The sequence below is a fragment of the Bombus pyrosoma genome, linkage group LG1 (assembly GCF_014825855.1).
Source record: "Bombus pyrosoma isolate SC7728 linkage group LG1, ASM1482585v1, whole genome shotgun sequence".
In the NCBI taxonomy this organism is placed as follows: Eukaryota; Metazoa; Arthropoda; class Insecta; order Hymenoptera; family Apidae; genus Bombus; species Bombus pyrosoma.
The window spans coordinates 2,095,226-2,109,725 of record NC_057770.1 but is presented as its reverse complement, the minus strand read 5'-3'; the positions used below and the strand labels follow the sequence as shown (position 1 = coordinate 2,109,725).

General features: G+C 44.2%; 1 protein-coding gene across 2 annotated transcripts in view; it reads right to left on the bottom strand.

Moving 5' to 3' along the window:
• Positions 1 to 6,051: 6,051 nt before the first annotated feature.
• Positions 6,052 to 14,500, bottom strand: part of LOC122566123 — a 222,003-nt gene continuing 213,554 nt past the window's right edge. For both annotated transcript variants that reach the window (XR_006316401.1, XR_006316402.1), the window contains one exon: positions 6,052 to 8,295. The gene's annotated coding sequence lies outside the window, so the exon portion shown is untranslated. The remainder of the gene's footprint in view (positions 8,296 to 14,500) is intronic.

Here is a 14,500-nt window from a genome sequence, read left to right as displayed (position 1 = left end):
CTCCAGAAATTGCTAAAATTTATGGACTCTATCGTGGAACATGGAGAAAAGGGATAGAGCAAGCGAGAGAAGGGGGATGGTAAAAGAGAGATTCGTCGGGATCACCAAAGAAAGTTTTCTCTTTTCGCGCGACGCTTACGACCCTCCTCTTTCGACGAATCGTTCCCTCTTTTGCACGACTTTCTCGTAAGACGAACGGTCCACGCTAAGAAACCGACGTTTCTCGTGAAAAGATCGTCCTCTCTTTCGCCGGTCTCTACCTTCTCTTCCGCTTCGTTCGATGCTCCTCGAGTGCTATACCGGTAATGGGATAGTGATCGAAAGTTATATAGATAATTTATCGGCGATTCGTTTTTCCTCTGGATTATACCCGATCACGATGGTTTGCTTGGGAAACACCGAGCGTATACTTCACTCGCCTCGACGAAATGGCCTGTTTAATAGAAATTGTTTAAAACTTCCCTGGGAATTTTATCCCAAGATTAGATATTGTCTTATTTATCAAAGTTTATTTTCCCTCTATATTAAATACACAACTCACTTCCGCTTATTATTAAACGCGGATTTTCATTAATGACGGGTAAACTTACAAGCGTTTAATCTACGCACCCTATGTTACACGACTATTCGCGTTATACTTTGTTCGATAGAAAGAAACACGTTCTTGAGGATGAATCGCGAAGAATACGATTGGATGCTGATTTGAACGCGCGATCAGGAGGATCATGGTAAACCATGAAACGACGAATCAACCGAGTAACGTGTACATGCTTCCGTCATACAGAGAGACGTACAGAGATCGGTAGACGAGGCAAGGTAAGTGATAAATATATTTGACTAACCCAATGAGGTTGCCGGAGCTGGCGCACAAAAGCTGTTGAAATACGCGTAGCGTAAATAGCGAAAGGAGGACAGAAAGTTGCAAAGCTTGAGACTCTCCAGCTCGTTCTAGAGTTTTAAGTTTTAATACTGAACAAATACAAGTATACACCTGATATCGAAAGATGGAGCTTTGATTCCTCGAGGGTTTTTCGTCCAAGACTCGAAACCGTTGACTTAACATCGAAACTTCTTATACCGGTCTTGTTACAGACAACCTGTGCATTATTGTTACTCGCCTTGCTCCACAAGTTTTTCTCTTTCTTCGCGATAGTTAGCTAAAGTAGCTTGTAACGAAGCTCGATATTCCTTTTAGAAATGAAAATACGATTCGTCTACTTTCGATAGAAACGTTGGAAGAACAGGTGCGCTCTTTAGTGCGCGATAGATGCGAGACGGATGTTGTTGAACGGTTCGCTGTAAAATCGACTGCAGCGGTGTTTAACGAATTTTTAACGAGACTCGCAGAATAAAATGGAAACTTAGGGTCGAAATCTTTTCCGCGATAGAGGGGCAGAAATCAAGCGGCTCGAAGGGCGTTTAAGTAATGTAAAACGCTTTTGATAAAACTTCTTAAAGATCCGCCATCCCTCCGCATCCCGTGGTCCGCCAACATAAATTTCGTTGTACTACACAAATATTTCACGTGGCGCTCCCCATTTAAAGTTAGTTCGAGAAACTGCTTAGCATCTACTTATTCACTAGATTTTTCAACATGAACATCGGAGCTGCAAGTTATCCAGCCGGTCCGCGCTTCCAGACAGACGTATAGATCGCGAGCCATAAATATCAGAGGAAAGCCTCGTCTTTAATGCGATGCCCATTTCCCGAACTCATAACCGTTGATCTTCCACGAGAAAATTCACCAGAGAACGCGACATAGTATTATTTGGTTTCGTCTCGGGTTTCGTTTTGGATCGAACGTACGATTCCATATTTTTAAAAGATTTCGAGAATACCTTTGCTGGCGATCGATAAAGCGCTTAATAAAAAGTGATCGATGAAATGTTGGTTTAGCGTTTGATTAAATTTCGACATCCGATCGTAGACGTTCGTAAAAGTTTTCGCAATTAGCTTGCAAAACGAAAAATCGATTCTTCGTCGCGCATTAACATCGGCTTGCTGTTAACTCGAGGAATTTTGCTGTTTCGATCGATACAATCTAGGTGGTCTCGATAAAAAACTTAAACGCGAAATTAATTATCGAGTTCTAATGCCGCTAGAAAACGAGGCAGAAACATAAAGACGCTACTTAAGAAATCGAAGGGACGAGTAGCGTTGGTTAGGTAAAATGGAATAACGGATGATGAGGGATTCAAAGGGGCCGAGAAGAAAACCCAGAATCGCGTCGCCTCATCAAAATTACATGGGGGTTCACGTGCAAGATGCACAGGGTGTATTCAACAAACGCCGGTAGACAAAGGCACGGCGTTCCAAACTATACAACATACATTTTGACAAGTTCCAGTTTCGCTTTGCAAGCAGCCGGAAATTGAACGTACGTACACACGTTCCTCAGGAATCTCGTTTAATGAAATGTCAATATCCATGACCGAGGCTTTGGTCTTGCCGACCGGCTGTATCTCCTGTACCACCGGTGAACCGAATTCCACGATGATAGTTTTACCGTGCTTTCAAGACAAACCGAGACGACAGAACGGATTTACACGGTAAGACAGACACGCGCCCCATCATTCCAAACTGCCCTGGTCGTCGCGTCCTTACGACAATATTTTACGAACCATCCGGTTCCTCCTCCTTCCGGATTAAATATTTCAGATTCCAAATGTAGAACAAGGCATTTTACCTAGCACCATTTCCCCCATTTTCACTCCCTCGATCCGTGGTAATTCTCTGGCAAAATTGCTCGGGCAACAGGGATGGTGTAGAGGGTGGATTAGAATCCTAATAAAGAGTCGTCGACCGTTGAATTCTAATATAATCTTTCGCTGCCCGAAACGTGGCTCGATTTGCGCGCTAACGAATTGCACAACCGAGCCGAAAGTAACGATAATTGGCTAATTGGCGGTGATATTACCGCCGAGACACTCGCAGAGGTCGACGTCTGATCGTTGGGCGTGCCAAATTTTCCCTGTTGCAATTTTCATTAGTTGCTCCCTTCTGTCGTTTTTCCGTGTTCTTTGTTTCCTGTGGCGACGCTAGATACACTACTGGAAGAAAAAGATTACCCACCAAATTTGTCTGCTTTTTCTTCATCCTCTTCGGAAGCAGAAGTTTACGCCGATAATGATTCCGTAGCGCGAATCCGTAGCGAGGGGAAGGAGACGGAAATTGCCGCGCATTGACAAATAACGTCAATCGTTTGCCCTCGCCCGTTGGTCGAGGATTATAGGCAATCTCTGACAATCTTCGACTTATTTTTCTCGCAGGATGCGGCTTAATTCGTCCTCGTGTAACGTTTCTTTCTTCTCTTCGTGAAGATGAAAATACAATATACATTACTACGCAACAGTATCCAGACGCTTGTGTATTTTTGATAAGATGCATTTGAATTATGGATTACGGTCGAATAAAAATACAATGATTCTACTTTTCATAATCTGCGCGTAACGGTATATTATAATCCGATTGAATCGACTGTTTAAAATCGCAGTGATAAAACTTGTACGCTTTAATCAAATTGTTAAATACTAATACGACAAGTCGAGCAAAGTGTCTGGATATTTGTGAGCAGTAGCGAACGTCCGATAGAGTTGGTCGTTACATGAGAAATTCTAAAAGCAAAAATAACGAACAGATTTCTTTAAACAATGACAAGGATATGCTACGAAATACAAGGTAAGAGAAGTTGTTTTAAGACGATGGAGCAAATCCATTAGTAACGTTTCTTCCAAAGGATAGCGATTGAGTTTTCAATTGTATTGGTTGTATCACAAATAGGAACAGGGATGAGGTCAGTTTTCGACGATAGGTCAGCGATGAAATAAATTAAGCAGAGTTTTCTGCACCAACGTTGTTATGTATATCGGAAATTTAATGGGTCACTGGTATCCACGACCTAATTGTACCGATCCGGACGATTAAACAGCGGAAAAATGTGATTTCACGGTAATTGAGAGTACGTGGTCCGTTCGTGTGTGTGTGTGTGTGTGCAGGCCTTATTTTTCAGTTATTGCGCATTAATGATGCAGTACGTTAATTCGATCGAGCACGATGACGTTGTTTGGGATAAACGCGCCGTGCCGCGGAGTTTACCGGAACGATGGGGCCGTAAATGGTTCTCGATGGAAATCGAATAACCCGCGGAAACAATAACGAACGAATAAATTCGCCTCACGTTCCGGATTTCTATCAAATATTAGAGACCAATATTTGGTTCTTAAATTATGAGATATACATCTATTATGCCATTGTTTCAATCTGTCAGAAAGTGGATTAATTTCAAAGTAAAAATAAAACGATGATGAAATCTTATTGGTCTTTATAGCTCTTCGGAATAACCACGATATTAATCACATCGTTCGAACAGGATCGAGGTTATCTCGGGTCCAAAATAGGATAGCGAGATCGAGGGACCGAAATACCACCTGACGATTCAAGTTCCATGATTACATGACACCCGAATCGGAACATTCTGACATCGAGCTCTAATTAACGCTAGAAAGCTTTGACTCAAGTTCGTTGATCTCAAATTCTCCGAACATCGATCACACATGCTTCAAAATATGGTCTAAGCGTTCAAGTTATATTCTCGCTGTCCCGTGACATCCAACTGTACCGATTTGCGGACCTCGCGAGTCGTAAACGCCGCGTCTCGAGTTCCTCGATCTTGCGATACTCCGCATCGAGTTTCATGACCCGGAGGTATTCCAACTCGATTCTGACGATCCGAAAAGTTCGGAAAGAAAGATGTCGCGAGGGGAGGGGGGCTGGATGGTTGCAGGTGAGAAAAGAAACGATCCGTCTGTGACTTGCGACGTAGTCGTTGCCCTTAAGGCTTCCATTCGTCCTTCTTGCTCGTCTCTTCTTCTTGATTCCTACATCCGTTCAATTCCGCCGCTCATCCCCCGGGGCTGTGTAACACGTGCGTGGCACTGGAAGACCGTCTGTAGGAGGGTGGAATCGGCAGCGGGTTACGAACCGAGGGTCTCGGTGGTAGGGAGCGGCGCAAGAGTAACTGCTAGTAACAATGTTTTCTCACCCTTTTGCGTTTTAGCGGCGGGGGAGTAACGGGGATATCAGGGAGGATGAGCGGGACCCTTCACCCTCTCTTCGTACTTCCCCCGGACAGCCTCACGGGTAGCGCCACCCCGCACGAAGCGAAGCTCGGTTATACACCCTCCGCAATCAATTTCGTCAATACCGCTTGTTGCGGAGGGGTGGCTGTGCTGTCTCGCCCGCGGCTGCCTTTCACCCACCCACGCCCGCCACTTCATCTCCCCGTGTCGTTCTTCAGGAGAAGGGTCTGTTGATAGATTTTTACGTTCAAACCGCCACGACCATAAAGTCACCGAGCTCTTTTGTTTTCTCTTCGTCGGAAGCGCCTTACCCCGGTTTTCTCTGATCCTTGATAGATCGATATCCTGCTTCGATTCGATGGGATTTAAGCGAAATTTCATTTTCCTTCTCTCCCGACGGTTCATTTGTGTGGGAATTTTAGGAGATTCTTTTGCGGATGGTTTAAAATTAACGGAAAGGACGAAGAGGGTGATAGTTGAAGACAAAGCGAATAAAGTGGCGATATACTAAATAGTCGTCGATATTGCCGATTTGAAAGGTTGGCTAAGTACGCGTGAGAGGCTGGTTTAGCTATTGTCTATTAGGTTAGGCCGGTTTCACAAATATTGTTTCAAAATTTTCGACGAGGTAATCTTACGTGCTTCTCCAACGATCGAAGATCTTGAGATACAACGGTTTTCAGTGAAATAACAAGCCTGCGGGCATCCGTGACCCTAACGTACAGCCATGTGTTTCGTTCTTCCTCTGCCGCATATAATTGGAGTTCATAATTCTGTGCAAATATCGCGTAACCAAGCAAACAACAGCGAAGTATAGGCTATGCAAACAAAATAAGAATGTCTATCGGGCAGAGCGGAAACGGGTGGTAAATTGGACAGCCGTATATTTCGCGGAAATACATTTTTCGATGTTTCATTTAACAACGGCAGGAGGGAGGAGGGAGAAGCGTACGATCCAGAAATTCTTTCCTGTATTTTAACGATCGTTCCTTTCATACGCGTATAATACAACAGGCTCATCTCGTAGACCACGAGGTAAACAGACATCGATATTTCAAAAAATCCACCGACGAAATACCTGGACGAAGGTTACAATGTATCCGGCATTTAAGTATTTCCGCAAAGGTTCGGGAATCACAATATCTGCGGCTTAAGCCCGTTCCTCCAACGTCACTTCGGTCGCTAGATCCTTTCTCCGTTGCCTCCCACGCCTCTGACTTCGATATAAATATCGATTACCTCGGTTATCCGGATAATCCTTACAGATTGAAATTACCATTCGTACTCGTGGTCCCTGTAACACCAAGCTATAGCTGAACGCGTAGCCCGTGCTCCTTCGTCGTTTTTCATCCTGTAGCCAATCTTGCTCTCGTCGTTCGTCCCTCTTTGCATGCCGGTTCCTTAATTACTCGCGACGATCACGAAAAATTTCGCGCCGTCTGCAAATCATATACGAACGATTTCAATGAAACGATTTCGATCGAACGACTTCATTGACAGAAGGATACGCGTGGGCCAGATCATAGACCAGACGAAGGGTCGATACGTGATCGAATACGTTTCCGTCAGGATTTTATTTGTCAGAGAGGAAGCAAGGAAAGCTGGTCGATGATGACGGTTTGCTTCGAAACGTGCGCCGCTGTTATCTAATAGTTAAACCTTCGTGTTGGCCGCGCATTTATTGTCGATTTACAACCGATCGTACGTCGTTCCGATTCCAGTGCAGGCTACGATAAATATTTGACCACGTTCACGAATCGTGTACGTGGTTACGTTCTACTTTGTGACGGCGTCGACGCGCCTCCACGTTCTTTCACTCTCTCGTAAAAGTTTCTCTTACACGGAGAAATCTGATGTTAATTGACAGCCGACGTGGCCGTACAACGATATCGCGTGACTTTATTACTTACGTTACGTTATGTTCGTTTCTAAAAGAGGAAGAGCAATTGGGAGACAATTTTTTTTTCTACCAACGATTAGATAAGCGGTTTTTCGTCGAGGCTCGATAATTTTAGCTACGACACACCACCTTTTCAGCCGGCAATTTGCCGCAGCTTGATCCTTCTTTAATAGATCCCCGCTAGTTCGCGTTACTCTTTTACCCTTGTGCCCGATTTAATGTTTTTATTCCTCTACCTTTGGTGCGACGAGACACGAGTCGTCTTTTATGAACAGACGTGGAATATTGACACGTACAAAGCTCCTAGTTTTTGCGCTTGAAGCTGCCACCTGGCGGGTGGTGAAGGAAGGGAGTGAAAAAAGGAAAGGCCGAGGTAATGGTGAATGGTCTCATTAAAGGAAAACGCTACCGGGAAAACTCTTTCCGAGGGACGAGCCTCTAGCCTATTTACCGGTTTTATTTTTAGAAAAACCGCTCGATGCCGGCCGACCTAGGCAAAAGCTTCTAAACTCAGTTTAATGCTTCATAAGTCAAACGAAAGCGGCAATTTTCATCAGTATCATTATATGCTTGGGAGTGCTTTTCATCAGTCAATCGAGAAATTGCTTTATTCATTTATACCAGCCACCTTTTTGACGCTGCTCGCCCGCGTGCTGCTGGTCATTTTTGCTTCATTCAAATAATCACAGAGCGAAGCCGTACAGAGATAGGAGAGACGTTTGTCGATCGATGACCGGTCAGCCATAGAACCGTCGCGTCGCGAATTTTAATCGCTTGTCGAAACTGTCCGTCATACTTCGGATCATGGTATTTCGCCAGATTCTTTTTTTTTTTTTTTTTCATATATCCTCGAGGTTCCGACAAAAAAGAAAAAGAAATAACGCCACATTCGGTAAACTTTCACCTTCGTCTATCCATCATCCGTGTAGCTCCTATCAAATCACCCAAAGCGAAGGAATTACCTTTCGGTAATTCGTTACGAGTTGTACAATTTCAGTCGTGACTCGTCAAAAAAGAACCACTTCCGCTTTCACTTCTCCTCAAAACGATCGATACGACTTCTATAATCACGCATTTGTCATACACACGTGTCGAATCTCCTTAGATTCCAATCCACTACCTCGTCCCTTGGACTTTAATAACCTTACCGTCGAGCAACGTCGGGATAAAACGATAACGCTTTTACATAATTCTCTTCCAGAAAGTTGCAGAGCATAAAAGAAGCTGCCGTGGTTGTTCACCGTATACTCCCCTCCTTTCTTCAGTATCCGGGTGGAAATCTTGGTTCGGCCTTAGTCAGTACGATCCCCGGGTTCGCTGAAACGTAAAAGAATTCGGTTCATTCGATAGCACGCATGGACGGGCCCCGCTTTTATTCGTTTTATGAGGTTTGCGTGCGTCGTCGGGGAAAACCGAGACCGCGGCTTTTTCCATCCGTGGCGCGGAGAATAAAAATGCCAGACACGTCGGCGATCGCGCGCCTACCATGGATTCGTTTGACACGACGATTGATCGCGGTCGTGTTTCCTTTGTCCTTCTCTTCCTCTCGTTTTCTCATCCTCTGTCTCTTTACACGTCCCATCCCTTTCTCCTTCCCCTTCTCTCCTCTTGTCCATTACCTAATTGCCGGGCGTAAGTAATTATCGACCGATGGAGAAGACGAACCCGCGCGGCCTCGTGATTTCGATCGCCCGCAATCGCGATCGGTGTACGCGAAGCGGACACGAGCGGACCAGGATAGCCGCGGGTAATACGTATTACGTTACCACCGGTGTTTGTACACACTGCGTACGAGCAAACAGACTATGAATTCGTGTGCCTCCGATTGCCATTTATGAAATTAAATTTCATAGCCGGTGATCAGCTGCCCCGGCTCTGACTTCCGTACACGCGATCACGTGACACTGGTTACGCGAACGCTTTTCTATCTTTCGACTTTTCAGCAGAACGTATAATATTACGTATGGACATCAACTCCTTGAACAGACACGTTCGCAATACTATAAAATAATTTCCTTTAATTCGTCGAATTAAAAGCGGCCGAAGAAAGTATATCAACATTTATCGACATCGAAATTTTTTGTGTATATATTGCGAGTGTTGTGTAAAACAGTTTGAAATTTTATTCGCAGCGAATTTACGGAATTGTTTCAAATGTTATCGATATGATCGTGATATTCCGATTGTCTCTTTACATGGCCAATGAAATTTCAAGATGCTTCGTATAACACGCATAACGTGTTCATAAAAGTTTCCTACGAATGTTGGAATATTTCGGCGAACCACGTTTCTTCAAGAAACATTCTGGTAATGCCTATTCCACTTTCTAATGTTATCCGTGAATTATATATTTTAAACGTAAAAAGCGAAAGGCTGATCGATCGCGATTCGATTGAATGAAAGAATACGAGCAAATAATTCGATACGATTGTTTGCATGTAGTCGTTCACTACCAAACACTGCCCCTCTGGTTATCAACGGTAACCATTTATGAAATTAAATTCGACGGTCTGCGGTCAGCCGGTTGCTATCGGTGTATTCGACGCGACGTTGAATTTCACGGAATAACAGCGATCCTTTCATTCGGCCTCTGCCCCGGCTAGGATCCGAGACGCGCGAATTATTCGTTCATTTATGTACGAATCGTACGTTTCGGGCGGTAATTGCCGATCGAAACGTTCCGAAGGATCTTGTTTCAACTACATAGTCGCATTTGTGAACAATGTAACAACGATGTGTGTATCGTTTAAATCCATTTTCCTCGTTTTTATTCAAAACTATAACGAATGTTGCGCGAAATCCAACGATATTATAATCTATTTCTCGTAAAATTTAAAAACTAGGATTCATCGATACGAGTCACGACCCTTGAAAAAGAATGGGCAACTTGGCAAGAAAAATGATCGCTGTAAAGGAAAAAGCAGGTGTTTTTTTAACAGTTCATAAAAGCAAATTAATACTTGTCTGTTATCTTAACGCGACATACGAGACGAGGGTGAGGGAACAAAGATAGGAAGCGTAGCAGCTAGTTGTCGATTGTCTCACGTCCGATTAGGCGGCAACAACGTAAGGGTGAATCCCCATGGCGCCGATACTTTCCAGGCATCGAGCCAACAAGAAGGAGTACACAGATGCGTGCGCGGCGCGTAATTAAATAAAAAGTCCATCAGTTATAGTGGTGCTCCGAAACTGTTGTCGAGCGTCGACAGGATCAAGGACTCACGGGAATTTAGATGGGAAACTGTCGGTGTTGCGTATCGATCCTCGATTACGTCGACGCGCGGATGCAGTTTCTGCTCGAATTAAAAGCACTCATCAATAAATAATCGCGAGTGAATCGGCCAAAAAAAAAAGAAAAAATAGAAATGTGACTGCCGATCGATACCGATGCGTTCGTTTTTTTTTACCGTTTTATGCGTTCAATAAAAAACTAAAAAAAAAAAGTAGAAAAAAAATGAAAAGAGGAAGGGAAAACGTGAAAAAAATATAAAAAGAAAAATTGAAACGCAACACCTGTGATAACGATAAAGATACCGGTATAGCGGTTCGCCATGAAAATACAACGATTGGACACCTGTCAATTCCAGTTTCCATTAATTTCTAAAAAAAAAAAAGAGCAAAAAAAGCGCGTTACATGTACAAATCTTTTGCACGAAACAGCGCTATTCGCGGTGCGTCCAACGGCTTCGTCCGGCGGAGCGCTTTTTGGGATCGTTCTCGTGCCGACAAACGGGAAACGCAGTTCGACGCTGAGTTGTGCCCGATTTACAAATCGTCCGACTGAAGTTGCAACCATTTCCCGCCTAAAAGTCCGTGAATTATAGGCGGTCACGCGTACAGCAAAAGTTACTGGTCGTTTCGCGGTTCCAACTTTTACATGGCCTGTACGCTGGCAATTCCAAAACGAGTTACGCCGTTTGATGAAATGTAAACCGTGTTACTCCAGTTGTAATCTTGCGCAAACGTTTCCGGAAAACAATTTAAATTTCCTTCCGCAAATTTGTTTTATCGACGTTCCAAGCGATTAGAAATTTGACGCAGCTCGACGACACCGGCGAGTTTTATGAGGGACGTTAATGAATAGAGTCAGACGTTATTGTTTCTACGTGGTGGACGACCATCAAACGAGAAAAAGATCGAGGAAAATGACCGAGCGATAGAATCGACGTTCGGTAAATCGAAGTCGATGGCCTCCGTCGCTTCTCCTCGAGAAATCTCTCGTATCTCCCGTTTGGCTTCACCCTAATCGACCTCGAGGCCCTCCGAAACTCGCTCCAATCCATTTCTGGTGGTAGTTTTCTTTGGCGCACCTGATCCCATGGATCACCCTCCGTTCGTTCGACGGACCATCATTATTTAAACGCCGGTGGAATCATTGTTTAAGAATCGGGCTATGGATCCGACACGACTAATTTGTATTGCTCCTGCCGAAATTGCACGTTAAGGGACGATTCCTCAGGAATAATTTTCTGTTTCTATCATATTGAAAGAGGATATTAAAGATAAAAATGAGCACAGTGAGCCGCTTACCAGTAACTATATTTTATTTGTTTAAAGATCGTTTACTACTAAAAATCGCACGTGTTTCGTTTAGAAGTTTCGAAAGGAAAAGAATTAAACGCGTGACGTGTATTCGTAATTCAATTATCGGAACTTATTGTATTAAAAAGTTGACGTTTCGAATAGGGTAATCAGGCAGCAAAAGGAGTGCGTAACAGGGACCACATTTGTTTGTGATTAGGTTGATTGAAGAGAAGTTACACAGTATCGACGTCAACGACAATGCTATGCCAAAAGTTCTTCTACCGGGCAATGTCGGCAAATTGGTGAAAGGGTTGGCTTCAAACTGAAATTGAGAGGGGTTGGACGTCGCAGTACCCAACATCAGAAGGGCAGAGGCGGGATACGACGCTTCTGGGCTGTCGTGAACCCTGGCTGGAGCCACCGGTGTACTTGGCAGAGAGTGCTTTTCATCTCCGTAAATGGACCGGCGGTAAAGCAATTTTGGTACATTACCTATACCTGCTTTAACTCCCTCCCTCTCGCCTTTTCTGACAGACTTCCCAGCCACCCCCATCGTCTTTCATCTTGCATCATCCGACTCTCGATCGCGGGGAACGTTTGATTTCGATGGGAAACGTCGTAAAGGCATTAAACAAAGGGGGAGAATTGCTGGCCAGACCGGCGAAACAAAGAAGCGATTTCGCTGTTTCCATCGTTGCCGACGACAGCCTTTTTGTAAATGACCATAATCGCGCCCCCTTTGACAAGATAAAACCCTCTTTCGTGACGTTGATCGAGCGTTTGCTGCAAATTTAGCGCGATTTTACGGCGTCCAACAGTTTGTCGAACAATCGATATGTCACCGAATATTTTTAATAGCTCTCTCTCTTTCTCTATTTTTCTTTCTCTCTCTTTCTCTATTTTTCTTTCTCTCTCTTTCTCTCTCTCTCTCTCTCTCTCTGTTCCAACTAACTCGTTCTATAATCGTACTATACTTTTAACCTTTCACGTACGTTTCACACCGTCGTGCCACATGTTCCACGATCCTGTTCGAAATTTAAAAAAATACCCATTCCTGTTCCGACTCCGTTTCAAACAAATTTCACGCTTAACACATTCAAAGTTTCTACTGTTCGATTAGTTCCAGCTGGTTTGCAACGTGATTCACTGATTCGTGGAATAGAACGAGACGTTCGAGGGACTCGCCTTCACCCCTGGCAGAGTATCGTCGAAAAAGAATATGAATTCCCGGAGGCGGATCTGGAGATCTTTCAATCTTAACGAGCATGCGAACGCGTATCGACGTTGCTCGGGTAGATTCTAATTTCGGCGGGTATCCAATTCAAAAATCTCGTTGGCAATCGAATCGCTGTTTAAATGTCGGCGACCCGTAAAACCGTGCGATCCCCGTTGACCCAGATCGCGGGTTGCCGCGTTAGATTTACCGCAGCGAACAAGAAGGAAGAGTAGAGAGAAGAATAAGGGAGAGAAAGAGAGGAATAAAAAGAGAGGGAGCGGCACGAGAAGTGGCACGCAGCTAGAAAGTATCAACGTTTAATCCAACCTGATTGCATTCGGTCGTGCGACGATTTTACGAGCACACTCAAAACGGACGCAAACACATTTTCCTTTTCGCGAATTTTTTCCTCCAATCACGACCGAGACGAGCAAACGTTCGTAAACGAGCATCTCTCGTTTGCCCGCGCTTCGACTGAGCAACCGGATTCACGCCGGACGGGACGGCTAATTTTGGTCCACTAGGAAAAGAAATTGGCAGAAATCCGCTTACCGTTCTCCAAAGAGGGTTAACGAATTTATCGCGGAATATCGACTCGCGTATACAGAAGAAACCTACGGCAGATTTGAAAAGTCATTTTTTCGAAATTGTACAATGACTGATAAATTGATAAATGTATAATGGACACGGTACGGTATTTTAAATCGGATTTTTTCGTTGTAACGTTTAATGGCAAATGCAACGCCAGAAATGTAATTAAATCTCTCGAACAACTCGTGTCTTGTCAAGTCCTGTCATCTGATTCAAGTCATATTGTTACACGTATCGTTGGTATAAATTTCAAAGCACGACTCCATCCCTTTAATCCATTCTTTATAGTTTAGTACCTAATTGACAACTATGACGGACAATTGAAATTCTTATTATTCCCACCATCTTGTAAAGTACCTACGATCAACGAATTCACAAATAAATAAATTTATCACCTACTTCTCCACCCTTTTTCAAGATCAGCTTCTATGATACTTCGTACGACGCTTGCTCCAACCAAATATGACGCCAATCGCCACAGTGTACCAAAAATTATCGCGAAATGGTGCGGTGGCTTATATCGTGGCATATAAAGAACCGCTTATCACGACGAAATTGTTACGTAGACGGGTAACGATTCGCAGCAGGGCGAAGAGGCAGATGGCTAGACACAGAGACTAACTTTCCTCTGCACACTTGCGGCCGTGAAGAAGGGGGTTGCTGCTTTTGTCGCGCTGCACAGACGCGTGGAAAAGAAGAGAGTGGGCTTTGCGACGGTATTGTCGTGGCTCGCGTCGTCCTGCGCCCTGTCGTCACTGCCATTCGGATAACAAACGTCACGGTTTGAGGGGTCTCGCTTTTCCAGCCGGTGGACAGCCTCTTTAAAGAGTAATTACGCCTACACTTGGTATATCCTGCGCCCCGTAATAGTTATTCTTCATCGTTTTTTCAGGTGAGCTATTTTCATCGCTCGTTCTTTGACATTTTCCTTTCTATGTTTCCTTTTTTTACTCTTGCTTCTTTTTTCTTTCTTTCTTCTCCTCCTCTTTTCTCCCTTGTCGCGAAAGTACAATTTCTAGATTGTTGTGCCGCGACCATGGAACAATGTGTCTATGGGCGAACGTGGTGCAGCGGTTCATATTCAGCCTCTCTTTGTTTACCAAAGAACAGATTTGTTGCTTTTGTCGCGCCGCGCAGACGCATGGAAAAAGAAGAAGAGACGCCAAGGATGGCCACCATTGTTGCATCCAG